This window comes from Heterocephalus glaber, unplaced genomic scaffold (assembly GCF_053883595.1).
Source record: "Heterocephalus glaber isolate CG9 unplaced genomic scaffold, H.glaber_assembly_v1.0 deba00001523, whole genome shotgun sequence".
NCBI lineage: Eukaryota > Metazoa > Chordata > Mammalia > Rodentia > Bathyergidae > Heterocephalus > Heterocephalus glaber.
Window position 1 is genome coordinate 22,342,679 of NW_028258327.1, and position 27,661 is coordinate 22,370,339.

At 37.7% G+C, this 27,661-nt stretch overlaps 1 long non-coding RNA gene across 6 annotated transcripts in view; it reads left to right on the forward strand.

The window, feature by feature from the left end:
- LOC101710023 (uncharacterized) overlaps nt 1-27,661 on the forward strand; it is a 478,704-nt gene that overhangs the window by 264,245 nt on the left and 186,798 nt on the right. For 5 of the 6 annotated variants that reach the window (XR_015441554.1, XR_015441553.1, XR_015441557.1 and 2 more), the window contains one exon: nt 533-1,419. The exons of the other annotated variant lie outside the window; for it this stretch is intronic. This is a non-coding gene — a long non-coding RNA (uncharacterized LOC101710023). Of the gene's footprint in view, nt 1-532; nt 1,420-27,661 lie in introns of those variants that run through there. 6 annotated transcript variants of the gene reach the window in all.

A 27,661-nucleotide genomic window follows, 5' to 3' on the forward strand; every position in this document is an offset into this window, starting at 1 on the left:
CTAAGGCATATCCTGTATCATGTTGGCAGATGGGGAAAGCTAACAGACCACACTGATTTTTGTGCCTAGATATAGGCAGCAGAGATGGGGCCAAGAGTTAAGCAGTTTGCTGGACTTCGTACTAATGCTTTCAGACCCAGCCCTCTCTGTGATCAACTTGGGTTCTCATAATGGAGGGCAATATTCCTGTGTCCTCAAACTAAGCTTAAACTTCTCAAGGGGTCTGACTTGTAGAAATCACTGGCTAACTCAAATGCATTGGTGTTCCTATCAAACCCTTGGTATTATTATTTTAGAAGTTCTCAAATGAATATTATAGATTGTTATTGGTACATTATTGAAATACCGATGTTCCTAGAAATAATTTATATTGAGTACTAAAAAAACCCCCACAAATGGGCAATTCTCCAAAGTAACACACTGTACTCTGTGCCTTGAAATGTGGACATTTTTCTTCCTTTAGGTTTGCTATCAAATCATAGGCTTCAATAAGTTAATGTACACTAATGATTTCACCAATCACTATCTTCAGATGGAGTTGCTTGATACTGAATGTTTCCACTGCAAAAGGGAAGGTGACAGTCTGCATTGAAAACATCCTCAGGAAGATTCAACATGGCTGAATAGAGGAGGAGCCATGTTGGAGCTACTCACAGAAAATCAACTAAAAATAGGTAATTGGAAGAAAGGGCAAGACATACATCCTGATGCCAAAAGCAGTCTGAAATAAGAGACTTGTAGGTCAAACAAAACATAGGCATAGGACCTTATAAAACAGAGAAGCAGCCCACAGGGCTGCTGGTGGTGCTGCTACTGACATGCAGAAGAGGAACTGGCATTTTCGGAAGTTTCCAAAAACCGGTGAACTGCAAAAGTGTGACAAACTCAATCCACAGGGGATAGATCTGGGATATAAGGCCCCTTGGCCCCTTTGCCCTTCTGCAAACAGAAGACACTGCATCCTGGAACAAATTTCACTAGCACAAATTTCACTAGGAAAGGGGAAAGTGACCAGGAACTGCTCCGTCCCTGCAGGGCTATTTTTAATTTTTTTTTTTTTTGTCGTGCACCATAGAGGCTAACTGGAACCTCTAGAAAACATGCTCATACCCTCAGTCAAAGGGGAGGACAGAAACTGACTGATAAGAAATTTTGCTTTTAGGCAGGGAAGATGCTATAATCTCTCAAAAGTAGCATAAAATATGTGACTTTTTCCTAGTTAGTGTTCCAGTGTGGCCCAAAGAGAAAAGAAGAACCAAGATCATATTTCTTGAAAAGAACCATGATTTGAGTCTCCCCAGTGTGAGGCTCCCTGGGACTTGTATCTGGGTCTTTTATGTATGTCCTGTTGTAATGCTGTATTTTGCAACAAAAAGGTGTTGAAAATGTCTCACAGGAAATTTGAATTTTGATCACGAATTTCTGATGGGTCTCATTCTTATAAATTTATGTTATATTAATATAATTTTATATTTTGTACTAGACAAGTTGAAATCCAAAAATTTATCCTGAAAGAATAACATTCCAGAGATGCAGAAGAGTTTTCATTGTGTCTAATGGATGGGCAGTCTTCAAGCCATAGAATAATGTAGTTCATTTCCCCAGGTTTCAGTTTCACCGCCCTGTATGTTCAGCTAAGTACCAAATTAACCAAGGCTATTAACCCTCACCCAGTGAAAGGGCAGGCTGCTTACATCTGCCTTGATGGGTTGGTGATTCTGGGACATTTTGATGAACCATCTTCACACAGATAACATTGATCACTGCAAGAAGCACACTGCCAACTCTTTTTTTCTTTTTTCTTTTTTTTTTGCTTTCAATGAAGCGGTGTTTGCAAACTGCATTTAGAATTGTCTTTCAGATGTGAACTGACAGTAAAGTAGGATTTACATGGTGTGCATGCTCAAGTTGAGTCTCTTTCTACACTTCCATGTCCTGCCTGAAGTATGAGTCATGGTATCTAGTTCCAGGCAAAGAACTCTTTTTCTGAGATTTGAAGCAGACTCTTGGGTTCATTTTCTTTATTAAATTTATGTCTTGTTTGTTTCCTTGCTTCCACCCAAAGCCCCGAAATATAGGAGTGCTTAAGAAATATCTTTCCAGGGAAGATGCTGGTTTTAAGCTAAGTGTGTGTACCAAAGGAGTATTGCTTTTCCCAGTTATTTGCCTGCCTAATGCTCAAAACCAGACACTTTTTAAAATGTTGATGAAATTTTCTTTTTTAATCATTGAAGGGCAAGAGGATACATAGGAACACAAAATCTTCAGAAATTTTGTGTCAAGTTGCTGATTTCTGAATCTATAAGTAGTGACGACAAGAGCAGAGATGCCTAGAATATGAGAGGATGAAGTAAGGGGTTTTTACTAAAAATGTCTCGTAGCACTTCTGTTGGACATAATTCATGTTATCTTCTGCTTCTTTACACTATTCTCCAGCCTGCTTTCTGCCTGTATGCTGCCTGTTTGTACTACAATGATGGGCTCTGGAGGCTTTTGGCTCCCTTTGAACAACAGTGGGGACCCCTAGAAGGAAACTGGAGGGAAGAAAGAGCCTTGTCTCACATTGTTCTGGACTGCTTGGTCCTTCTTGATGTGAAGTAATTTCTCCTTTCAAGAAGCCAACTCTGTGTGACTCTACTTCTACATTCTAATACTCTCTTCCTCCCTTTGGTTTTTTGGGCCTAGGGATTTTGGCTGCTCTGATGCTATTTGTTCATTCATGACTTTGTAATTAGTTCTTGGATTATCTGAATTTGAACATATTTTGTGCTCTCTGATAGGACCCTAACTTATATCACCCCTTTGAACTTACCAGTAAATGACTTACTTGTTTGATATGTTCCTCATTTACAAAGTATATACATCCTGAAACAGTTAACCCTATATTCACAACAAATTGTGAATGACCAATCAGGTTTTAAAGAATCTGAGATTTTTTACGTTGGAGGTTTAAAGGGATGAAAAAGAAGGAGGGATTTTTGGGTGGGAATAAAAGGAGGTAGGAAGCTACAGAAATGAAACATGGGCCATCTTAAAATGTTTTAATTGTGTTTATCATTGACAGTTATCTATGGCATGATGAAGAGGGATGAAGAATGCCTATTATTTCTCTACCTAGAAGTTTTTCTCAATAAGCATTGTTTCCCTGGAATGTACACCATCAGAAATATAGGTGCCATGCCCTGAGCAAGGGCGTTGTGCAGCTTCTCCAAGGGCACACAGTTAGAAAACAATGAAGCCAGGCTGTGAACAGAGAGAATCTGTCTTCAGAGTCCAGGCTTTTAACCACTAAATGTATGCCTTTAACTGTGAGTGGCCTTTGGTGGCCTCTATGTGTCCAGACCACAAAAGAAATGGAGAAGACATTCCTTTGGTTAGAATCTTGGGATTTCAAACATTCAAACCTGTGGGCCGAAAAGTTTAGCAATCTATGAAAACTATAGAGACTTACAAGAAAGCAGAACAAAATCCATTTGGAGTTTGTGACCAATATTCAAATGTTCCTCAGAGACATTTTTATTGTTTTGTAGTTGTGAGACTTCTTGTAAAGGGACCTAAGGAAGGAGCTAGAAGCCATGGGGAATGATCAGGCAAAAGAAGACCTGTAAGGAAGTAATAATGACTTTCACACTCAGCATCAACCAGGATTTTCACTCACTATCAAGCAAATTTGTCACTGACTCAGACACCTAGAGCCAAGAGAACTCTTTATCCTCTAAGCCACCTAAACTCTGGATTTAAATATTTTTTAGCTGCTTTCCAGCCAGGTTGTGCCAAAAAGCTGTTTTGAAATGAAGGTAGCAGGAGTTAATATATAGGGGAAGCAGCACTCTTGGGTAGATTGCCTGCATAAACCCAAGGTCATGATCTTAGGGTGGTGCTGGGCTTTAAGCCATCAGTCAGGCAGAGCCAGCACACTGGGGGATGTCTGGAAAATCACTGCTAGGAAAACAAAGTGCTCATCACAGTGGTCTAGGTGCTGCCTACGGCATCCATGTATGTCTGCTGAGCATACAGATTATGTTGGGGTGAGGGGGGTACAGTTCTCTCAAGCTTCCTGCACACCAGAATATTAATGCTGCAAAGAAAATGTGTTATCAGTAAAAAAGCATCTGGGTTAGACTTAAACAGGCAGTGGTTCAAAAGGTGATGCACAGAATTGTTTAGACTGACAATTGTGAATTTGATATTTAATTTTAACTAAAACTTGATGATATGTGAACTTGAAAATTTATTAGCTGTAACAGAATGCAGCTCTTCCACTTCACTGAAATCTCTGACATGCTTTAAAGACTACACCTGGTTTATTAATTTAGTCAACCTACTTGAATTCTAATCATGTCTCAGTCCTCCAAAAAAAAAATCTTAAAACTAGATGTACAAAAATAAGGAACAAGTAAGTACACTGATCATTGCTTCTTAATGGAATTTTGGTGAATGTATTGAATGGATGTCAAAGATAATGTACATTTTTTGGTTTTCAAAGGACAAAGAACAAACAAAAGCAAAACCTCACTATATTCTGAGTATGTTAATCCCCAGAAGTTGGGCCTGAAAGTTCTTAAAGACCTGAATTATCCTACTAATTTAGTTCTTTTGTGTTTAAAAAAAATTTTTTTTTATTTGTATATGTTTGCTATACATAGTGTTATAGTTTGTGTCTAGTTGTCCAACCAAAGCCTCATCCAGTCATAGGTGGGGCTTTTGCAGAGATAGCTGAACCTAGAGTGTGTGATGCTGGGATTAAGGATTCGTGATTACTAAATCAGTTCACTGATTTGTTTGGCATCACCTTAATCCCAGTAGCCTAGATAGAGTATAAAGGGGCAGAAAGAAACTGCTAAGGTCTCTTGCTTGCTTTGGTACCTTCTGTCCAACACGAACTGTTTCTCCTCTACAATGTCAGTCTTCCATGCCACCCTACCTTGGAGCCAGCCGATTATGGACTGAAACATCTACAATCTGTGAGCTAAATAAACCTTTCCCCCTTTAACTTTGGGTGTCAGGTATTTTGTCTCAACAATGAAAGAAAAGTAACTAAGACACATAATAAATACATTCATTGTAGGGAATTGGTATGCATATATATCACATTTTGGTCCTTTTTACAGGCTAGTTTTTATTTTTTAATGTGATAATTTAAGGGCGAAAAATTATTCTTTAACAAAATTTCTAGGTGTAGGCCAAAATTTAGCATAGTTGAAAAGTGGCTGAGAAAGAATGTTGGGAGAAAAAGTCTTTAAGCCATATCTGTTAATTTTTCCTTTCTCCCTTTCCTTACTGATTTTTAAACCATTAAATCTATGTTTCATCTCACTGTCTTTCTTCATATAATAGATAATAATTTATTTAGACCTTTCTAGATTAGACATTGTGGCATTTCAGAGACAGAAATTCTGATATTTTCTTCTTGTATTCATTAAAGGATTATTAAAAGAATAAAGAATGAAAATATGATTTCTAAAGGGAGTTTTAACATTAATTAAGATAAAAATCCTCTGTGGACTTTTCTATATTAACTGTATATTACTATAGACAATCGAATCTTTCTAGGCAATAGTCTGTTGAATTGCCTGGAAAGCTTTGCTGCATGTCCCATTTGACTCCTTGGGTACTATTTGTTAGTACTGGTATATTTTAAGAGTGTTTCATACATGTTAAACTTGAGCCCTGGGATTAAAATGTTCTGTTTGATAGATGGAGAGTGAATGGTTTATTAACATTCACAGAAAATTTGAAGTTCCAGTCAACAATCAGCTTTACCATTTGTTTTTTCTGGTACTGGGGATCAAACTCAGGACCTTGGGCTTGCCAGGCAGGCATGGCACGACTGAGCCACATTCCCAGCCCTCCTTCAACAATTAGTTATTCCCTGTTAAACTCCTATCAGCATCCTAGGTACTGAATCTGCTGTCACAATGACAGAACAACATCTAGTGGGGAGAATCACGAACCAAAGGATAGTCACTGTATGGGATAGTAAGGGTTCAAGTTGAGGGAAATCCAAAATGCATGGGTGCTTGTGAGCACTTGCCCAACCAGTCTGGCATGAGGGCTCAGGAGGTTCTGAGAGAGTTTTGCATAGATGATGTCAGACTTAGTCTTGAAGAAGAATTGATCAGGAAGAAATCTAAAAATATGTTCCTTTAAATGCTGTGTTGCTGTGAAATAAAATGTTGCACACGAGGTCACAGAAGATCCACAGATTCCCTAACTCTGTAGCATTACAATTGTGCAGTAGCTTTGCTAAGAGGTAGGTGGTGCATAGGTGTAATTTCTTAAACTTAAGGTTGAGAAAAAGGAAAAATCTTTTCTGCCACAACCTGTTCTCCTGAGTACCAGGTTTTATGCAGTTCTAAATCCTCAGGGATTATTACACACAGTTCCTAACCTGACATGGGAATTTGGTGGTTAACTTACATGGACCAGACATCCATTTGGGGCTATATTTCTGAGGAGCAAGTAGGGGCCACCCAGGAAGAACTTTCACAGTGACTGCTTAAATGCTCCTGAGAAAGACCCCCCCAACTTCATCGTGTTACTCAATCCAAAGTCTGAAAGATTTACAAATGTGTGAATCAAAAAGTTCACTTCCGCCTGAAAACAATTTTATGTATTTTTTTCCTTAATTTCTTTTATTGGTACATTTTAGGTATACAATACATTTACATTTATCATTGGGAACTTGTACCTTTACATGTTGCATCTGGGTTCTTATTTTTTCCCCCATTCCCTGGGCTCCATTCATCCCCTCCACCCTTCCATATTTACAAAGACTTTGTTTCCATTTTTTCCATTTCTCATCATTTTTCCTTTCCCTTCTTTCCTTTCCCCTATCCCTCCCACTTTCTGTACCCCTTTGGATCTTTTCTTCATATTTTGCATTATCAATTATTCATTTTAATCATTGGTACATTTTAGGTATACAATATAATGACATTCACCATTGGAAATTTGCATCTTTATATAATCTCTCTTGGTTCTTATTTTTTCCCCCTTCCCCTGCACTCCCTTCAAGCCATCCATCCCTCCCTATTTTGTTTCCATTTTTTCATTTTCTCATATTAATTCCATTCTCTTCTTTCCTTTCCCCTACCCCTCCCAGTTCCCCTTCCTCTTTGCCCCTTTTCTAGGAAGAAAAGGGGCATTATCTATTATCGCATTATCTATTATCACATTATCTATTATAAGTTTTAGTCCTCATTTACACTTTCAGTTTCTCACACCATAGAAAATATTCGGTTTTTACACATGTGTGTCCCATTTATTTCACTTAAGAGAATTGCCTCAATGTGCATCCATTTAGCTATAAATGTCTCTAATTTCTCATTTTTTATGGCTGAGTAGTACTCTATTTAATGAAAAAAACCACATTTTCTTTATCCAGTCTCCAGTTGATGGGCATTTGGGCTGCTTCCAAGTTTTAGCTATCACAAACTGTGCTGCTATGAACATGAGTGCACATAAATCCCAGGGAAATAGCTGGGTCAAATGGGACTTCCAGTCCTAGTTCTTTGAGGTATCTCCATACTGATTTCCACAGTGCTTGCACCAGTCTACATTCCCACCAGCAGTGGAGCAGGGTTCCTCTTTCCCCACAGCCCCGCCAGCATTTGTTATTGGTTGATTTCATGATAGCAGCCATTCTTTCTGGAGTGAGATGGAATCTCAGCATTGTTTCCATTTGCGTTTCTCGAATAACCAGTGATGGTGAACAGTTTTTCATATGTTTGTTTGCTATTTCTACTTCTTTCTCTGAGAAATGTCTGTTCATTTCAGATGCCCATTTTCAGATTGAGTCTTTAAATTTGTGAGGTCTGATCTTTTTAAGTTCTTTATAGGTTCAAAATAGCAGGCCTTTCTCTGAGGAACAGCAGGTGAAGATTTTTTCCCCATTGTGGATTGTCTCTTCACACTGCTGGTGGTTTCTCTTGCTGTGCAGAAGCTTTTTAATAAGAAGAGATCCCACTTGTTGATTGTTTCTGCTAGTTCACGGACAACTGAGGTTTTGTTCATAAAATCTTTTCCTACACTATTGTCTTCAAGAGTTCTACCTAACCTCTGTTCCAGCTGGTTCAGAGTTTCTATTTTAATATTTAGATCTTTAATCCATTTTGATTTTAGTTTAGTGCACGTTGAGAGATATAGGTCTAGTTTTAATCTTTGGCAAGTTGAAACCCAAGTTTTCCAGCACCATTTATTAAAGAGGCTATCTTTCCTCCAGTGAGGGTGTTTGGCTCCTTTATTGAAGATGAGATGGCTGAGTGTGACTGGAGTTGTTTTGGCATCTTCTAATCTGTTCCACTAGCCCTCAGGTCTGTTTCTTTGCCAGTACCATGCTGTTTTTATCACAGTAGCTTTGGAGTATAGTTTCAAGTTGAGGATTGTGATACCCCCTGCCATGTCTCTGTTACCTAGAATTGCTTTTGCTATTCTGGGTCTGTTCTTGTTCCAAATGAAGGTTTGGATTGCTTTCTCAAAGTCCATGATGTATGCTGCTGGGATTTCAATTGGGATTGCATTGAATCTATATAGCAGTTTTGGAACTATAGCCATTTTCACTATGTTGATCCTTCCTACCCAGGAGCAGGGGATGTCTTTCCATTTTCTGATATCATCTTCAATCTCTCTTTTCAGAGTGCTAACAGTTTGCAGGAACAAGGTCTTTGATTTCTTTTGTTAGGTTGATTCCTAGGTATTTCAGTTTTTTGGATGTTTTTGTGAAAGGAATTGCTTGCCCTATTTCTCTCTCAGTGAGTCTGTTGTTCATGTAGAGGAAAGCTATTGATTTTTGTGTGTTGACCTTGTATCCAGCTACTTTATGGAATTTGGTTATTAAGTCTAGAAGACTTTTGGTGGAGTTCTTGGGGTCTTCTATATAGAGTATCATGTCATCTGCAAATAATGACAGTTCGACTTCTTCCTTTCCTATCTTTATTCCTTTCATTTCTTTTTCTTGTCTAACTGCTGTGGATAATGTTTCCAAAACTGTATTCATCAGGAGTGGTGATACTGGACATCCTGGTCTTGTTCCTGATTTTAGTTGAAGGATTTCAGTTTTTGACCATTTAGTATGATACTGGCTGTTGGTTTTTCATAGACGACTTTTATCAAATTGAGGTAGAGGCCATCTATTCTAATTCTTTGTAGGGTTTTTGTCATAAATGCATGTTAGATTTTGTCAAATGACTTTTCTGTATGTATAGAGATAATTATGTGGTTTTTGTCCTTGGCTCTATTGATATAGTGTATTACATTGATTGATTTGCATATGTTGAATCATGCCTGCATCCCTGGGATGAATCCCACTTGGTCAGGGTGTATGATCTTCTTGATGATCTTCTACATTCTATTTGCCAGTATCTTATTAAGGATTTTTGCATCTATGTTCATTAGTGAGATTGGCCTATAGTTCTCTTTTTCAGTTGGGTCTTTCTCTGCTTTGGAGATCAAGGTGATGCTTTCAGAAATGAATTTGGGAGTATTGCTTCCCTTCCAATTTCATTGAAGAGTTTAAACTGTAGTGGCAGTAGTTCCTCTCTAAATATCTTGTAGAATTCAGCAGTGAAGCCATCAAGACCTGAACTTTTCTTACTTGGTAAGCATTTAATTAAGTTTTCAATTTCATTGATTGATTTTGGGTTGTTTAGAATTTTTAGGTCTTCTTTGTTCAACTTTGGTAATTCATATGTATCTAGGAATCTGTCCATTTCTTCTGTGTTGTCCATCTTATTGGTGTATAGGTTCTTGAGGTAGGTATTGATAATCCTCTGGATTTCTGCTGGGTCTGTTTTAATTACATCCTTTTTATTCCTAATTGCAAGGATTTGGGCCTTTTCTTTCCTTTTTCTGACAAGGTTGGCTAAGGGTTTGTCAATTTTGTTTATTCTTTCGAAGAACCAACTTTTGGCTTCACTGACTTTTTGTATTGTTCTCTTAGTCTCCATTGCATTGATTTCTCCTCTGATCTTTATAATTTCCTCCCTTGTATGAGCTTTGGCTTTGTCCTGCTCTTCTTTTTCTAGAAGCTTGAGGTTCAGCATCAGGTTGTTTAATTGCACTTGCTCTGTTTTCCTAATATGAGTGTTCACTGCTATGAATTTCCTTCTTAAGACTGCTTTCATTGTGTCTCATGGATTCCGATATGTAGTATTGTCATTGTCATTTAATTGAAGGAACTGTCTGATTTTTTCTTTAATTTCCTCTATGACCTATTGGTTATTCAGAAGTGTGTTGTTCAATTTCCATGTGTTTATGAAATTTTTCCAGTTTCTTTTGCTATGGATCTCCAATTTCATCACACTATCATCTGATAATATATAGGGGATTACTTCAATTCCCTTGCACTTATTTTAACATGTTCCATGAGTGAGTATGTGGTCTATTTTGGAGAATGACCCATGTGCAGCTGAAAAGAATGTATATTCTGATTTTGTGGAGTGGAAGACTCTGTAAACATCTGTTAAGTTCATTTGTTCAAGAGTTTGATTGAGTTCTAGTATTTCATTACCTATTTTTTGTCTAGTTTATCTATCTCTTTGTGACAGTGTGGTATTGAAGTCACCCACTATTATTGTATTAGTGTATATGTGACTTTTCATGTCTGTTAATATTTGTTTTATATAGTTGGGTGCACTAGTGATTAGTGCATAGATATTTATGATTGTTATCTCTTCCTGTTGGATTGTTCCCCCTACAAGTATGTAGTGTCCTTCTTTGTCTCTCTTAATCAGTGTTAGTTTGAAATCTACTTGATCTGCAAAGAGGATAGCTACTCCTGCTTTTTTTCAGGGTCCTGTGCCATGGAGTGTTTTTTTCCACCCTTCAATTTTCAGTCTGTGAGTTTCATTTTGAATTAAGTGTGTTTCTTGTATGCAGCATATTTTTGGATTTTGCTTCTTGACCCATTCTGGCAGTCTATTTCTTTTGATTTGTGAATTGATATCATTGAAATTGGTGGTTATAACTGATATGTATTGACTTATCATTGTCATGACTTTTTCTTTTTGTTGGATTCTCCCCCTTTACATTTAATTTCTTGTCACGCCTGATGAGTTCATTCTGCTGTGCTTCCTGGGATTATGATCCTCATTGTCTTTTCCTGGGATATTGTCTAAAATTTTTTGTAGTGCTGGTTTGGTATTGATGAATTTCCTAAGGTGCTGTTTGTCATGAAAGTATTTTATTTCTCCATCAATTTTGAAAGATAGTTTTGCAGGGTACCTCAATCTGGCTTGGAGCCTGTTTTCCTTTAGGGCTTGGAATACTTCCCTCCAATCTCTTTTTGACTTGATGGTTTGCATTGAGAAGTCTGCTGTGATTCTGATGGGCTTTCCTTTGTATGTGATTTGTTTCTTTTGTCTAACTGCTTGTAGAACTTTTTTCTTCTGTTGGGTTTCTGGAATCTTAACTATTATATGCCTATGTATAGATTTTTTTTTTTGTTGAAAGCTATCTGGAGTCCTATATGCCTCACTTATCTGTATGTCAAGTTGTTTTCCCCTGCTTGGGAATTTTTCTGCCATTACTTCTGTGAACACTTTTTTTTATGTCATCTGCACTGTCTCCTGTTTCTTCCTTGGCACCAATCAGTCTTATGTCATTCTTCTTTGCATTATCTAGCAGCTGCTGGATTGATTCCTCATGGTTCCTTACAATTTTTAAACAATTTTTCTTGTCCTGGTCACTAATTGCAATCTTATCTTCTATATCTGAAATTCTCTCCTCACATTGGCTCATTCTGCTATGTAGACTTCCAATGGAGTTTTTGATCTCTTGGAAATCTGTTTGCATCTGTGTTATGGATTGCATTTGTTTCCTATGTTGGGATTCCATCATATTCCTCAGCTCCTCTCTAGATTTATTAATCATGTCTTGCTCTATGAGCACAATCTCTGCTTTTATCTGAGAAATTATTTCTGATTTCATTTTTTTCAGATCCTCTTTTGTTGCCAGTTCAGGGAGTCCAGCTGTTTGAGTATCAGAGTGTTCCATCTCATTTCCCTTTAGGGTTGCTGTAGGTGATCTGGAAGTCTGGTTTTGAGACTTGTTTACGTGTCTTCTCATTTCTCAGTTGGGGATGGGTGCTGTTGGCACCTGCATGGCTCACCTCCTCTGAGCTTGGAGTGGTGGAACAGTGGCCCAGAACCCCCTTCCTCTGAGCTGGGAGCAGTGGAACAGCAGCCCAGAACCCCCTTCCTGTGGGCTGGGAGTGGTGGAATTGTGGCCAGGAAGCCCCTACCTCTGGCCTGGTGAAAACAGTTTTAATTCTTTTTTTTTTTTTTTTTTTTTTGGTACTGGGGATCTAACTCAGGTCCTTGTGCTTGTGCAGCAGGCAGCAAAAACACTGAGCTAAATCCCCGTCACTTTTAATTCTTAACAGCACTTGAATAAAGAGAGCCTATGAGTAACTTGATCAAGTAGTAAAAAAAAGTCTTCTGTAGCAGCAATTCTCATTGGGTTAAGAATGCATAAAAACAGGATGAGACACTGTCCTTGTGTAAAATCTTTTACTTGATTGATTTAAATTCTAGAGCCTTTCTTTTTTTTTTTTTGTACCAGGGATCAAACTCCGGACCTTGCGCTTGCGAGGCAGGCGCTGGAATCACTGAGCTAAATCCCCAGCCCTAGAGCCTTTCTTATAGCCAACACTCTAGCAGTATTTTCTTTAGTTCATGCCAGGTATAACATAATTCATCATTGACACACCAGTATATTGTAAAGGTTTATTTGACAGCAGACCATGATGTGGTCAAATAATATCTGCTCTTTTAGTCCAGGCATTGCTCTTAAGTCACCAATCAGTAGTCCTTATTGTCCTGGGAGCTTGGCTGTGATTACTCATTTTTTTCCTACCTAAGTCAAACAAGATTGCAATCCCATTTACCCCTCTTTGTGATTCAACTATCTTATGTGCATAATGGAATAATATTAATATCTACTTTTAGGGCTTTATAGGGATTAAAATATTAATATAGGATAAGGCTTCAGAGTATATCAGAAGTGCTCCATTGTTACTCGTTATTATTGTTATGATTATCATCATTGTTAATTTTTCTTGAATAATTTGCTTTTGTAAGTAAGCAGAACAGACTTTTCCAACTGTGATATGTGAGAGGAACAAGCAGCCCCTGCCTTGCGCAGTTATGTTTCAGCATGAAAAAAAAATCTATCTACAGGTTCCTCTTGGACTGCCAAGACACCAGAGGGCAGAGGAAAGGAGAGGCTGATGGTCTCCAGCTCAGGACCCTCAAAGTGTCTTTGGAGACAAGAGATGCCCCAAAGCAACAAAGTTTCATTAACTATGGTTTTGGTCTTTGTAAAATTACTGTAATAAAAATGATTAGGTTGAAAGACTTGGGCCTGGGTCCATGTCCTGAAAGCAGTGAACTCAGTGATCCACACAGTGATACTGACGGGCAATTTCCAGGTCCCCTGGGAAGTCTATACTACAAATATCTAAGCTGCAAGAATGTAGGTTACCTTCAAGATCTTATCTCAGTAAAGAGTGTTCTGAATTCAGCTGGCAATTCTTGAAAAGCAATAAAAATTTTAATCATGAGACTTTCTCAAGATTATTTTACCAAGATTATTTAGCAAAAATCATATTTTAAGTGAAGTCACAGAATGGTTTCACAAGCAATAGGATATGTACTTAACATCACATGTAACTGTACTAATAAAATGTCAAAGATATATATTTACATGAATCCAACATTTTAAATGAAATGCCATTTTAATTAATTTATTATAATATAATTTGATAATTGTAGATCATATATTTTCACTTATGTTTAAGCTGCTAGGCACCTTACCACTTTCTTTTTTCATTTTTTTTGGTGCCGGGGATCAAACTTGGGTCCTTGCACTTGCGAAGCAGGTGGTGGAACCACTGAGCTAAATCCCTGGCCCTACCTTACCACTTTTTGAAAGAGCATCATTATACCTGGAGAAAATGCAGTGCCTTTTAAAGCTGCTTCTTGAGATCTTTTAGATTTGTGTATCAAAGAAATAAAGTTGTAGTCTACTAGATGAATATAGTAGACAAAAATACTTTTACTTGCTAGCAGTTTTGATATTGTTGCATTCATCCAGTACAAAAATGTAATCTTTATGTTTCCAATAGATTGTTGTGGTTTATATCTGGAACACCCACCCCCCATGCACTCTTAGGTAGGGCCTTTGAAAGGTGATGGAATCATGGGGGCACATTAGCTAAATGTGATGTTAGGATGTGGGACCTGGTAGAAAAAGGCAGGTCACTGAAAATGTGACCTGAAAGGGAGTATCACTCTCCCTGGCTCCTCCCTTTTCTTTCTGCTTCCTGGCTGCCATGGAGAGCAGCTTTGTTCTGTCTGACCCTTCCTCTGTGCCTTCTGACTTGGACCCAGCCAATTATGGACCAAAATAAACCTCTTAATTTAAAAGTTAACCTCTTAACTTAAAACCTCTTAACCTAAAAGTTGTGGGTGTCCCAGGGACAAGGAACGTGACTAACAAATAGATCAACATAAATTGTATATAATATAATATAATTCTCACCAATTTGCCACTATTAGTATTTTGTGCTTTAGAATATTGTAGCTAGGTGAAAAAAGGGTTCCTTTCTTGACTTGAACCTTAAAAATGATAAAGGATTAAATTTCTTGAGTTTCCAGAAAAGAAAAAAAAAACAGTAAAAAAAGAGATTGCTATGGTTTATATGAGTATCCCTCAAAGGTCCATATGTTAAAAGGCTTGGTCCCCAGGTAGCACTATTGGGTGAGGGTGGAACCTTTGAGAAGTGAGACCTAGTGGGTGGTCTTTAGTCACTTGGACCCTTGAAAGCACCCTTGAAAGGGATTGTGAGGTCCCATTGTCTCAGTCTCACTCAGATCCTGGCTCTGGACGTGAGGGGTTCACTTCACCATGTGCTCCTGCCACGTGCCCTCTTTACTAGAGGCCCAAAGTAATAGTGGTGCTCGATCTTGGAGTGGAACCTCTAGAACTAAGAAATGAAACAAATCTTTTCTCCATATGCATTAATTGTCTCAGGTATTTTTTATAGTAACATGAAGCTAATTAGTACAGGGATAATATCCTTTAGCTTTCTGTTCCTGGCTTTGATGATGTTTACAGACTGCTCATTTGGGAATTATCTTATATTAATATAAAAGACTTGTTAAGAAATGAATGATAAACAGCCTTTCTATGAATCATTAAGAACTCAGTCAGACAAATGGAGTTTCTCTTTTTCTAAACAAGTTATGATTGGGAAGAATGCAGTTAAAAATCCCCAAATGACTCCTAGGTAATCTGCCAGAATCTTGTGAAAATATGGCATCATTTTCAAGGTTGACTCTCTTGGAAATGGGGCTAGGAGAAAGCACAGTCTCTTCCTGTCTCATACTTTAGGCAGATAAAATTTAGCTAAAATGAACCAACACCTTCCTGTTTCATATTTTAGGCAGATAAAATTTAGCTAAAATGAACCAACACCTTGAATATCTGAGAAAGGTCTTGTCAGGAGTCAGTATGGAAGAACATAGGACTGTTGTCAAAAAATATTGTATGAGCCTTTTTTTGTCCTTTAAAGAATAAGTTAATTGAAAAAATAAAAGTTTTTTGTTTTTTCTGTCACCTTATTATATAATTCTCACAGGGGGATAGATTTCCCTATGATTCCCAAGAAAGATACTTCATTTGGGGTACTATTTGGAGGCATTGATGATGACATGGCCAACTTCAAATATTCGTTGCAACAGAGATTACTAATACATCACAGTGTCAAGGGCATTAAAATGTATTTGTTTATTCATCACTACATTCCATGACAATCTATATAGTAAGTTATATCTGTATACAGCTGGGGGGGGCAGGTCCTAGTATTCCCATGGATGCTCAAATCTACAAATGGGCAAGTCTCATATAAAATTGTATAGTGTTTTCTTATAACCTCCTATATGTTGAAAATCATTTCTAGATTAGTAATAAATAATATTAATACAATATAAATCAAAGAAAACAGTTCTTATACTGCATCATTTAGGAAATCCAAAATATTTGCATATTTTCAGAATAGGTGCATTTTTAAAAAATTAAATTTTTGATTTGTGGTTGATTGAATCTTTGGATTCAAAACTTGAAGGGACAGAACCCATAGGTACAGAGGCAGGCAAGGCAGTAAGAGTGGGCTTGAAACAAAAATCAAATGCAACCGCTGGCACACGTGTAAATACTGAATAGTTTCTCTAGTGTGAGAAACTGAGAGTGTAAATAAGGACTAAAAGGATTAATAACTAATAATTGATACTTTGAAATAGGAAAAGGCCCAAAGGGGTAGGGGTGGTGGGAGGAGATGGGGAAAGGAAAGAATGGAAAGTAAAAATTATGAGAAAAGGAAAAAAGATGGAAACAAAGTATGTAAATAGAGAAGGGTGGAGGGGTAAAGGGTGCACAGGTAATGGGGAAAAATAAGAACCAAGATACATCATGTACAGGTACAAGCATCCAATGATAAATGTAAATGTGTTGTATACCTAAAATGTACCAATAAAAGAATTCAAGTAAAAAAAAAAAAGAAGAAACAAAAATCAAAATATGACTATGACATCTAAATGGTTTTAAGTAAAAGATTGATGTTCAGTAAGTATATGAACACATCAATAAATGAATTTATTAAAAATAACCGGTTGTGCAGGGGTTTGTCAGAAATCATTTCCCCTGTAAGTCTTGTTGGATGTGTATCTTTAGCATCTTTCTGATTTTAAGTCCCATATTCTCTTTTTCTGGAGTTTTTCCCATTCAAAGAAACATAGGAGTATATTGTGTTTATAATGGTCATGTGTTATAGGAATAACAGGACAGCTAGAAATATATAAAAAATCCCTAACACAAAGTTATAGGATGACTTGAAGCTCTTTCTTGCCTCTAGGGTTTTACTGAAACCAAAAAGAGAGGCACAAGACAAAACTATGGAATGAGCTATGTATAGTTTAGTATATGAAGGGTCTTGAGAATAAGTAACTATGATCTTTCCCAAATTGTAAGGCATTTTATAAAGCATTTTAAAAATCTGGGAAGAGTAGAGATATTGTAAACCAACTAATACATAGGCTGGCCTCAGTAAGAGTTTCCTTCAAATCATTAAACTCACAAACGTGCAGGAATCTTTCCCACACTTATCAGTGTTACATTTGTTATTTTTTTCCCCATTAAGTTTATTGGTAAATTTTAGGTATAAAATACAGTTACATTCATCACTGGGATCTTGTACCATTACATGAGTATCTTGGTTCTTATTTTTTTCCCCTTCCCCTGCCCTCCCTTCACCCCCTCCAGCTTCCCTATTTGCAAAGACTTTGTTTCCATTTTTTTCCTTTTCTCATAGTTTTTCTTTTCCCTTCTTTCCCTTCCCCTACACTTCCACTTCCCTTACTCCTTTAGACCTTTTCTTCCTATTACACAATATCAATTATACATTTTAAAAATTACCATATCAAGATCTAGGAGACATTACCACAGATTTTACAGAATTTAAAAGGATATAGAAAGCATATTTCAAAAATCTGTTTTGAAATAAATTTGACAACTTCTAAGAAGTATCTTGGGAGACAAATTAATGAAACTAACTCTGGAGGAAATATAAAATTTGAATAGCACCTATTAAAGAAAGTATATTCCTAGCTTGAAAACCTACCTATATGACAACAATAGGTTCATATACATTTTAACTGATAAATTATATCAAACATTTAAAGCAGAAAAAAGAAGGAACACTTCTCCCCTCATTTTAGGAAATCAAAATTGTGCTAATCCTAAAACTGGATAAAGATAATAGGAGAAAAAAGTATGGACATAGATAGAAATTTGTTTAACAAAATGAACTATTAGAAGTCAGATCTAGAAGTATGTAGAAAGTGGTTTATTATAGGGTTGGCAGTGTTGGTTCAGCATTGGAAGATCCACCCCCAAAAGTCATCATTTTAACAGAGGGAAAGAAAAAGCCATATGATACTGTCACTAGTTGGGGAAAAAGAATTGGACTAAATTCTACAGCTGTTCACTGTAAAAGCTATCAGGAGACTAGAAGTAGAACAGAACCTTTTCAACATCAAAGACATGTACTCCATACTTTCAGCAAAAATGCCTTATATGAATGGAGAAGATACAATGCTTTCTCCTTAAGGTGGGGAACAAGGGCAGATATGCCTACTCTTCATCTGTCTATTAAACTTTGAAACATAGGCCTAAACTAAAATAGTCTGGCAATAAAGTGACACAATTAGGATAGGGTTGGCAAGGTAGAAGTAAAATCTTTATATGTAGATGAAAGCAATTTTTTGTTTCTTGGTCACTAACTTCAATCTTACCTTCTATATCTGAAATTCTATCCTCACATTGGTTCATTCTGCTGTGTAGACATTCAGTGGAGTGTTTAATCTCCTGGAAATCTGTTTGCATCTGTTTTATGGACTCCATTTGTTTTCTATGTTGGGATTCCATCATGTTCCTCAGCTTCTCTATTTTTTTATCTGTGTCCTCTCTAGATTTATTAATCATGTCTTGCACTGTGGGCACAATCTCTGCTGTTATCTGAGAAATTATTTCTGATTTCTTTTTTTTCAGATCCTCTTTTGTTGCCAGTTCAGGGAGTCCAGGTGGTTGAGTATCAGATTGTTCCATCTTGTTTCCCTTTGAGGTTGCTGTAGGTGATCTGGAAGTCTACTTTTGAGACATATTTATGTGTCTTCTCATTTCCCCAGGGGAGGGATGCTTGCTGGTGGTGACTGCTTGGCCCACCTCCTCTGCCCTGGGAGTGGTAGAATATGGGTCAGGGAGCTTCCTCCTGGATGCTGGGATTGGCTCACCTCCTTTGCCCTGGGAGTGGTGGAATGGCAGCCAGGGAGCCTCCTCCTGGGCACTGGGATTAGCTCACCTCCTCTGCCCTGGGAGTGGTCCATTTGTTATTTTTAAGAATTTTGTTCATAGGAAGATAAAAAAAGTCTCCTTGCAAATGACAACCATAGTTTTCACATAAATATAACTTACATGCTCAAACTAAACACTGGAAAGGAGAGAAAGAATTGGTTGCTGTCGTACCAGCCCCTTCTTTATGTGTGTATGGACAATATTATAGTTTATTTCTAAAAATATACCCCCAAATTCTCATGGGTGTGGGAGGTGATTGGGCCATGAGAGGGCTATACTCCTTAGTGGATTAACCCATCGATGAGTTTATAGCTAACTATGCTGTTAGGAAGTGGGACCTAGTTGCATGTAGGTCACTGGGGGTGTGATCTGGAAGGGTGTACTATTGTGCTTTGCTCCTGCCTTCTCTGTTCCTTTCTTTCCCTTCTCTCTCTGGCCACCATGTGTTGAGCACTTTTTGCTCCACCATGCTTCTCTGTTATCCCCATCCTGCCATGGGGCCAGCCAATCATGAGCTAAATCATGAGTCAAAATAAACCTCTTCTCCTTTAAATTGAGGGCGTTGGGAATTTTGTCTTCATAATGAAACAGTGACTAAAATAGGCAGGTTTGTATTTTTTTTCCGTGATGGCACAACTAGAGACAAGATTCTCAGAAATAGTCATCTTCCCTTTAAGTTGCATTATCCATAGAGCTTGTGTTGGGCTATCAGGAACTGACATGTCAAGGGTTTTGTCATCATGGGGTTTGGTGAATATATCACATCTCTCTACCACTCCACTCTGGTTCAGGTGCCCCACAGCATAATAGGTCTTCACTTTTCCTCCATTTAGTTTCCTTTGGTTGCAGATCTTGTCCAGGAGTTACTGCCAAACCATAGCTCCATTAACAGGTAGTCTTCAGAAAGGAAGTTTTGTTCTGTACAGAAGTAAAACTGGGTAACTTTAAGGTGTTTAGCTGTTTACTGGATCTGAAATTCTCACTTTACAAGCAGAAGCAGGAAACATCCTTAGCTTTTTTCATGTTGATGGCTTGGATGACTACCTAAATCACTAAGGCTGTAAATGATTTTCAGTGAAACTAGCTAATGGAAACAGCCAAAGGGCTTCACATTCTTTTTATTTTTTTATTTTTATTTTTATTTTTTTTGGTACGGGGGATCAAACTCAGGTCCTTGTGCTTGCACAGAAGGCAGCAAAACCACTGAGATAAATCTCTGGCCCCCTTCACTTTCTTTTTAAAGGACAAAACAAAGCAAATAAATGGTAACACAAATTTTGTAATTAATTTTGTAAAATTGATAATGTAAAACATCACATTCCTTTTTTTTTTTGCTTAAATTCTTTTATTGGTACATTTTAGGTATACAATATGTTTACATTTATCATTGGGTGCTTGTACCTGTACGTGATGTATCTTGATATATCTTGGTTCTTATTTTTTCCCCATTACCTGTGCACCCTTCAGTCTTCCACCCTTCTCTATTTACATAGACTTCATTTCCATTTTTTAAATTTATATATTAATTGGTACATTTCTCATATTTTTTCCTTTCCATTCTTTCCTTTCCCCATTTCCTCCCACCACCCCTACCCCTTTGGACCTTTTCCTATTTCAAAGTATCAATTACTAGTTATTAATCCTTTTAATCCTTATTTACACTCTCAGTTTCTCACACTAGAGAAACTATTCAGTATTTACACATATGTGTACTATTTATTTCACTTTAGAGTATGGCCTCAATATGCATCCATTAAGCTATAAATGTCTCTAGTTTCTCATTCTTTATGGCTGAGAAGTACTCCATTTTATAAAAAAAAAACACATCTTCTTTATCCAGTTTCCACTTGATGGGCACTTGGGCTGTTTCAAAGTTTTAGCTATTATAAACTGTGCCGCTATAAACATGGGTGCACATATATCACTGTGGTATAATTCTTTTAATTCTTTTGGGAAAATACCCAGCAGGGGAACAGCTGGGTCAAATGGGACCTCCAGCCCTGGTTCTTTGAAGTATCTCCACACTAATTTACACAGTGGTTGCACCAGGCTGCACTCCCACCAACAATGGAGAAGGGTTCCTTTCTCTCCACACCCTCACCAGCATTTGTAATTGGTTGATTTCTTGATAGCAGCCACTCTTTCTGAGGTGAGATGGAATCTCAGTGTTGTTTTCATCTGCATCTCTCAAATGACCAGTGATGTTGAACATTTTTTCATATATTTATTTGCTGTTTTTACTTCTTTGTCTGAGAAATGCCTGTTCATTTCAGATGCCCATTTTTGAATTGGGTCTTTGAATTTAGGGGGTCTGATTTTTTTCAGTTCTTTATATATTCTAGATAGTAGCCTTTCTCTGAGTTACAGCTGCTAAATTTTTTTCCCCACGTTGTAGGTTGTCTGTTATCTCTGCTGTTGGTTTCTCTTGCAGTGTGAAGATTTTTAATAAGATGAAATCCCAGTTGTTGATTCCTTCTGCTAGTTCCCGTGCTATTGAGGTTTTGTTCATAAAGTCTTTTCCTATGCCAATATCTTCAAGAGTTCTACCTAACTTATCTTCCAGCAAGTTTAGTGTCTCTGTCTTAATATTTAGATCTTTAATCCACTTCGATCTTAGTTTGGTGCATGGTGATAGATATGGATCTAGTTTGAATCTCTGGCAGGTTGAAATTCAGCTTTTCAAACACCATTTATTAAATAGGCTATCTTTCCTCCAATGATGGTGGTTGGCTCCTTTGTCAAACATGAGGTGGCTGACTATGTCTGAAGTTGTTTCTGCATCTTCTAATCTATTCCACTGATCCTTGGGTCTGTTTCTTTGCGAGTATCATGGTGTTTTTATCACAGTAGCTTTGTAGTATTGCTTCAAGTTGGGTATTGTGATATCCCCAGCCATATCTCTGTTGCCCAGAATTGCTTTTGCTATTCTAGGCCTCTTCTGGTTCCAAATGAATTTTTGGATTGTTTTCTCTAGTTCTCTGAAGTATATTGTTGGAATTTCAATCGGCATTGCATTGAATCTATATAGTAGTTTTGGAAGTATGGCCATTTTCACTATATTGGTTCTTCCTACCCGAGAACAAGGGATGTCTTTCCATTTTCTGATATCCTCCTCAATCTCCTTTTTCAGGGTGCTGTAGTTTTCAATGTAGAGGTCTTTCGCTTCCTTTGTTAGACTGATTCCTAGATATTTCATTTTTTGGGATGCTATTGTAAAAGGAAATGTTTCCCTAATTTCTCTCTCAGTGAGCTGCTATTTGTGTATAACAAGGCTATTGTTTTTTGACTGTTGACCTTATATCCAGCTACTCTACTGAATCTGTCAATTACGTCTCGAAGTTCTCCAGTAGAGTTTTTTGAGACTTCTATGTAAAGTATCATATTAATGAGAGTTTAACTTCTTCCTTTCCTATCTTTATTCCTTTTATTTCTTTCTCTTTTCTAATTGCTATGGCTAATGTTTCCAGAACTATATTGAACAGGAGTGGTGATAGTGAGCATCCTTGTCTTGTTCTTGATTTTAGCATGAAAGTTTTCACTTTTTGACCATTTAGTATGATGTTGGCTGTTGGTTTTTCATAGATAGCCTTAATCAGGTTGAGATAAAGACCTTCTGTTCCAATTTTCTGTAGGGTTTTTATCATGAATTAGTTTTGGATTTTGTCAAATGCCTTTTCTGCATCTATTGAAATGATCATATGGTTTTTGTCCTTGACTCTGTTAATATGGTGTATTATATTTATTGATTTACAAATATTGAACCATCCTTGCATCCCTGGGATAAATCCAACTTGGTCAGGGTGTATGATCTTCTCAATAACCCTCTGTATTCCATTTGCCAGTATCTTCTTGAGGATTTTTGCATCTATGTTCATTAGGGAGATTGGCCTATCATTCTGTTTTTGGGTTGGGTCTTTCCCTGGTTTTGGAATCAAAGTAACACTTGCTTCCAGGAATGAACTTGGAAGCCTGGCTTCCCTTTCAATTTCCTTGATGAGTTTAAAGAGTAATGGCATTAGTTCTTTAAATATCTTGTATAATTCAGCAGTAAAGGCATCAGGACCTGGGCTTTTCTTTGTTGGTAACTATTTTACTACATTTTCAGTTTCACTCATTGTAATTGGGGTGTTTAGAATTTCTATATCTTCTTCATTTAATTTTGGCAATTTATATGTGTCTAGGAATCTGTCCATTTCTTCATTTTCCATTTTAATAGAGTACAGGTTCTCAAAGTAGGTATTGACAATCCTCTGGATTTCTGCTGGGTATGTTGTGACTTTCCCTTTTTTGTTCTTAATTGCATGGATTTGAGCCTTTTCTTTCCCTTTTTTGATAAGGTTGGCTAAAGATTTATCAATTTTATTTATTCTTTCAAAAAACCAACTCTTCGATTCATTAATGTTTTGTATCATTCTCTTAGTCTCCATTGCATTGCATTGATTTCTCCATGGTCTTCTGATCTTTATAATTTCCTCAGTTGTGTGAGCTTTGGGTTTGCTATTCTCTTCTTTTTCTAGGAGTTTGAGGTTCTGCATTAGGTTATTTATCTGAGTTCTCTCTGTTTTTCTAATATGGTCACTCACTGCTATGAATTTTCCGTGTATAACTGCTTTCGTTATGTCCCATAGATTCCTGTATGTTGTAATGGTATTACCATTTACTTGTAGAAACTATCTAATTTCTTCTTTAATTTCCTCTGTGACTCAGTTTTTCAGGAGGGTGTTGTTCAATTTCCAGGTGTTTGTGGGAGTTTTGCAGTTTCTCATGTTATTGATCTCCCCAATTTTATTGCACAATGGTCTGATAATATGTAGGGGGTAATTTCAATTCTTTTGTATTGACTTTGCCATGTCCTATGAGCTAACATGGGTCCATTTTGGAGAATGACCCATGTGCAGCTGAAAAGAATGTTTATTCTGATTTTGTGGGCTGGAACACTGTGTAAATATCTATTAAGTCCATTTGTTCAGTAGCTTGGTTCAGTTCTTGAATTTAATTGTTAATTTTTTGTCTAGATGATCAGTCTATTTGTGATAGTGGGGTATTGAGGTCCTCCACTGCCATTGTAATAATGCTTATTTGGTTTTTCATGTCCATTGATATTTGTTTTGTATAGTTGGGGGCATTCATATTTGGTACATATATACCTAGGACTGTCATCTCTTCCTATTGGATTGTTTCCTGCACAAGGATGTAGTGACCATCTTTGTCTCTCTTAGTTAGTTTTGGTTTCAAATCTACTTTGTCTGCAAATAGGATTGCTACCCCTGCTTTTTTCTGGGTTACTGTTATGTGGAGAGCCATTTTCCATCCTTTTACTTTCAGTCTATGAATTTCTTTTTGAGTTAGGTGTGTTTCGTGTATACAGCATATTCTTGGGTTTTACTTCTTAATCCATTCTGTCAGTCCACTTCTTTTGATTGGTGAATTGAGGCCACTAACATTGATAGTTATAATTGATAGATACTGACTCATCCTTGTCATGATGTTTTACTGTTGTTGGCTCTTATTTCTTTCTCCCCCTTTCCCTTTAGTTTCTTACCTTGCCTGGTGGCTTCCCTCTGTTGAGCCTCATGTAGTTGTGACCTTCGTTGCCTTTTTCTAGGATATTGCTTAGAATCGTTTGGAGTGCTGGTTTAGTGTTCATGAAATTTCTCAGGTATTCTTTTTCATGGAAGCATCTGATTTCCCCATCAATTTTGAAAGATAATTTTGCAGGATATAACAGTGTAGGTTGGAAGTTATTTTCTTTTAGAACTCGAAATACTTGACTCCAGGCTCTCCTTGAGTTTAGGGTTTGTGTTGAGAAGTCTCCCATGATTCTAATGGGGTTCCCTTTATAGGTGGTTTGTTTCTTTTCTCTAACTGCCTGTAGAATTTTGTTCTTCTGTTGGGTTTCTGGGATCTTGACTATTATATGTTTATGAGTAGATATTTTTTGATCATGGTGCCTGAGTCATGAGGAAGACACTAAATCAGCCCGCTGCAGACAGGCAGGTCTGTACACGCCCTACCGAGGTCCTGAGTCATGTGGAAGACACCGAATCACCCCACTGCAGACAGGCAGCCACCTGATTCCACATTACCAAGGCGCAGAGGACACCAGACCACCAGACCAAGGTACTGAGTCCCACTTTTCCCGGCCCAGAGGTAGGGGCTTCTGAGCCATCGTCCCACTGCTCCTGGTCCAGAGGAATGGGCTTCCTGGTCACCATCCCTCCCATTGCTCCCAGCCCAGAAGAAAGGGCTTTTGGGCCACCTTCTGTCCTGCTGCTCCTGACCCAGAGAAAGGGGCTTCCAGGCCACCATCCCTCCCACCACTCCCGGCCCAGAGGGAGGGGCTTCTGAGCCACCATCCCACTGCTCCTAGTCCAGAGGAAGGGGTTTCCCGGCCACCATCCCTCCAGGTGCTCCCAGCCCATAGGAAAGAGCTTGTGGGTCACCATCCCTACAGCTGCTCCCAGCCCCTGTCCCACCTCACACAGCTCAGAGGAGGTAATCCGTGCAGGCAATAACAGCCCCCCGCCCCAGTCCAAATGAGAAAACACATAACTAAGTCTCAAAACCAGACTTCCAGATCACCCACAGCAACCGCAAAGGGAAATGAGATGGAACACTCTGATACTCAACCACCTGGACCCACTGAACTGGCAACAAAAGGGGATCTGGAAAAAATGAAACCACAAATAATTTCTCAGATAACAGGAGAAATTGTGCCCTTAGTGCAAGACATGATTAATAAATCTAGAGAGGATCTCAGGAACATGATAGAATCCCAACATAAGAAACAAATGGAATCCATAAAACAGATGCAAATAGATTTCCAGGACATGAAAAACTCCATTGAAAATCTACACAGCAGAATGAGACAGTGTGAGGACAGAATTTCAGATATAGAAGATAAGATTGCAATTAGTGATCAGGAAAAGAAAAATTGCTTCAAAATTGTAAGGGAGCATGAGAAATCAATCCAGCAGCTGCTAGATGATGCAAAGAAGAATAACATAAGACTGATTGGGCTCAATGAAGAAACAGGAGAGAGTGCAGATGACAGAAAAAATCTCTTCACAGAAATAATGTCAGAAAACTTCCCTAGGAAGGGAAAAGAGCTTGACATACAGATAAGTGAGACATATAGGACTCCAAATAGCCTTGATCAAAAACAATCTACACATAGGCATATAATTGTTAAGATTCCAGAAACACAACAGAAGAACAAAGTTCTCCAAGCAGTGAGAGAAAAGAAACAAATTACATACAAAGGAAAGCCCATCAGAATCACAGCAGACTTCTCAACACAAACCATCAAGGCAAGAAGAGCTTGGAGTGACATATTCCAAGCCCTAAAAGAAAACAGCCTCCAACCCAGATTGATCTGCCCTGCAAAACTATCTTTCAAAATTGATGGAGAAATAAGATACTTTTATGACAAAGAGCACCTTAAGAACTTTGTGAATACCAAACCAGCACTCCAAAGAATTTTACACAATAGCCTAGGAACAGACATTGAGGATGACAACCCCAGGAAGCAAAGCAGAATGAACCCATCTGGCATGACAAGAAATTCAATGTAAAGGGGGAGAACCCAACAAAAAGAAAAAGTCATGGCAATGACAAGTCAATACATTTCAGTTATAACCATCAATGTTAATGGTCTCAATTCACCACTCAAAAGAAATAGACTGGCAGAATGGGTCAAGAAGCAAAATCCAACAATATGCTGCATACAAGAAACACACTTCATTCAAAAGGAAATTTATAGACTGAAAGTTAAAGGGTGGAAAACAATACTGCATGTGACAGGAACCTGAAAAAAAGCAGGAGTAGCTATCCTCTTGGCAGATCAAGTAGATTTCAAACCAACACTAATTAAGAGAGATGAAGAAGGACACTACATCCTTGTAAAGGGAAGAAGCCAAGAGGAAGAGATGACAATCATAAATATCTATGCACCAAACACTAGTGCACCCAACTATATAAAACAAATACTAACAGACATGAAAAGTCATATATGAACTAATACAATTGTAGTGGGGGACCTCAACACCCCACTGTCACAAATAGATAGATCAACTAGACTAAAAATAAGAACAAAATACTAGAACTCAATCGAACTCTTGAACAAATGAACTTAACAGATGTTTACAGAGTGTTCCACCCCACAAAATCAGAATACACATTCTTCTCAGCTGCACATGGGTCATTCTCCAAAATAGACCACATAATCACACACATAACATGTTTAAGTAAGTGCAAATGAATTGAAGTTATCCCCTGTATAGTATCAGACCATAGTGCGATGAAATTGGAGATCCATAGCAAAAGAAACTCAAAAAATTTCATAAACATGTGGAAATTGAACAACACACTTCTGATTAACCAATGGTTCACAGAGGAAATTAAAGAAGAAATCAGGCAGTTCCTTCAATTAAATGACAATGACAATACAACATATCGGAATCTATGGGATGCAATGAAAGCAGTCTTATGAGGGAAATTCATAGCAGTGAATATGCATATTACGAAAACAGAAAGAGCCCAATTAAACAACCTGATGCTGAACCTCAAGCTTCTAGAAAAAGAAGAGCAGGACAACCCCAAAGCTCATACAAGGGAGGAAATTATAAAGATCAGAGGAGAAATCAATGCAATGGAGACTAAGAGAATGATACAAAAAATCAATGAAACCAAGAGTTGGTTCTTTGAAAGAATTAACAAAATTGATAAACCTTTAGTCAACCTTGTCAGAAAA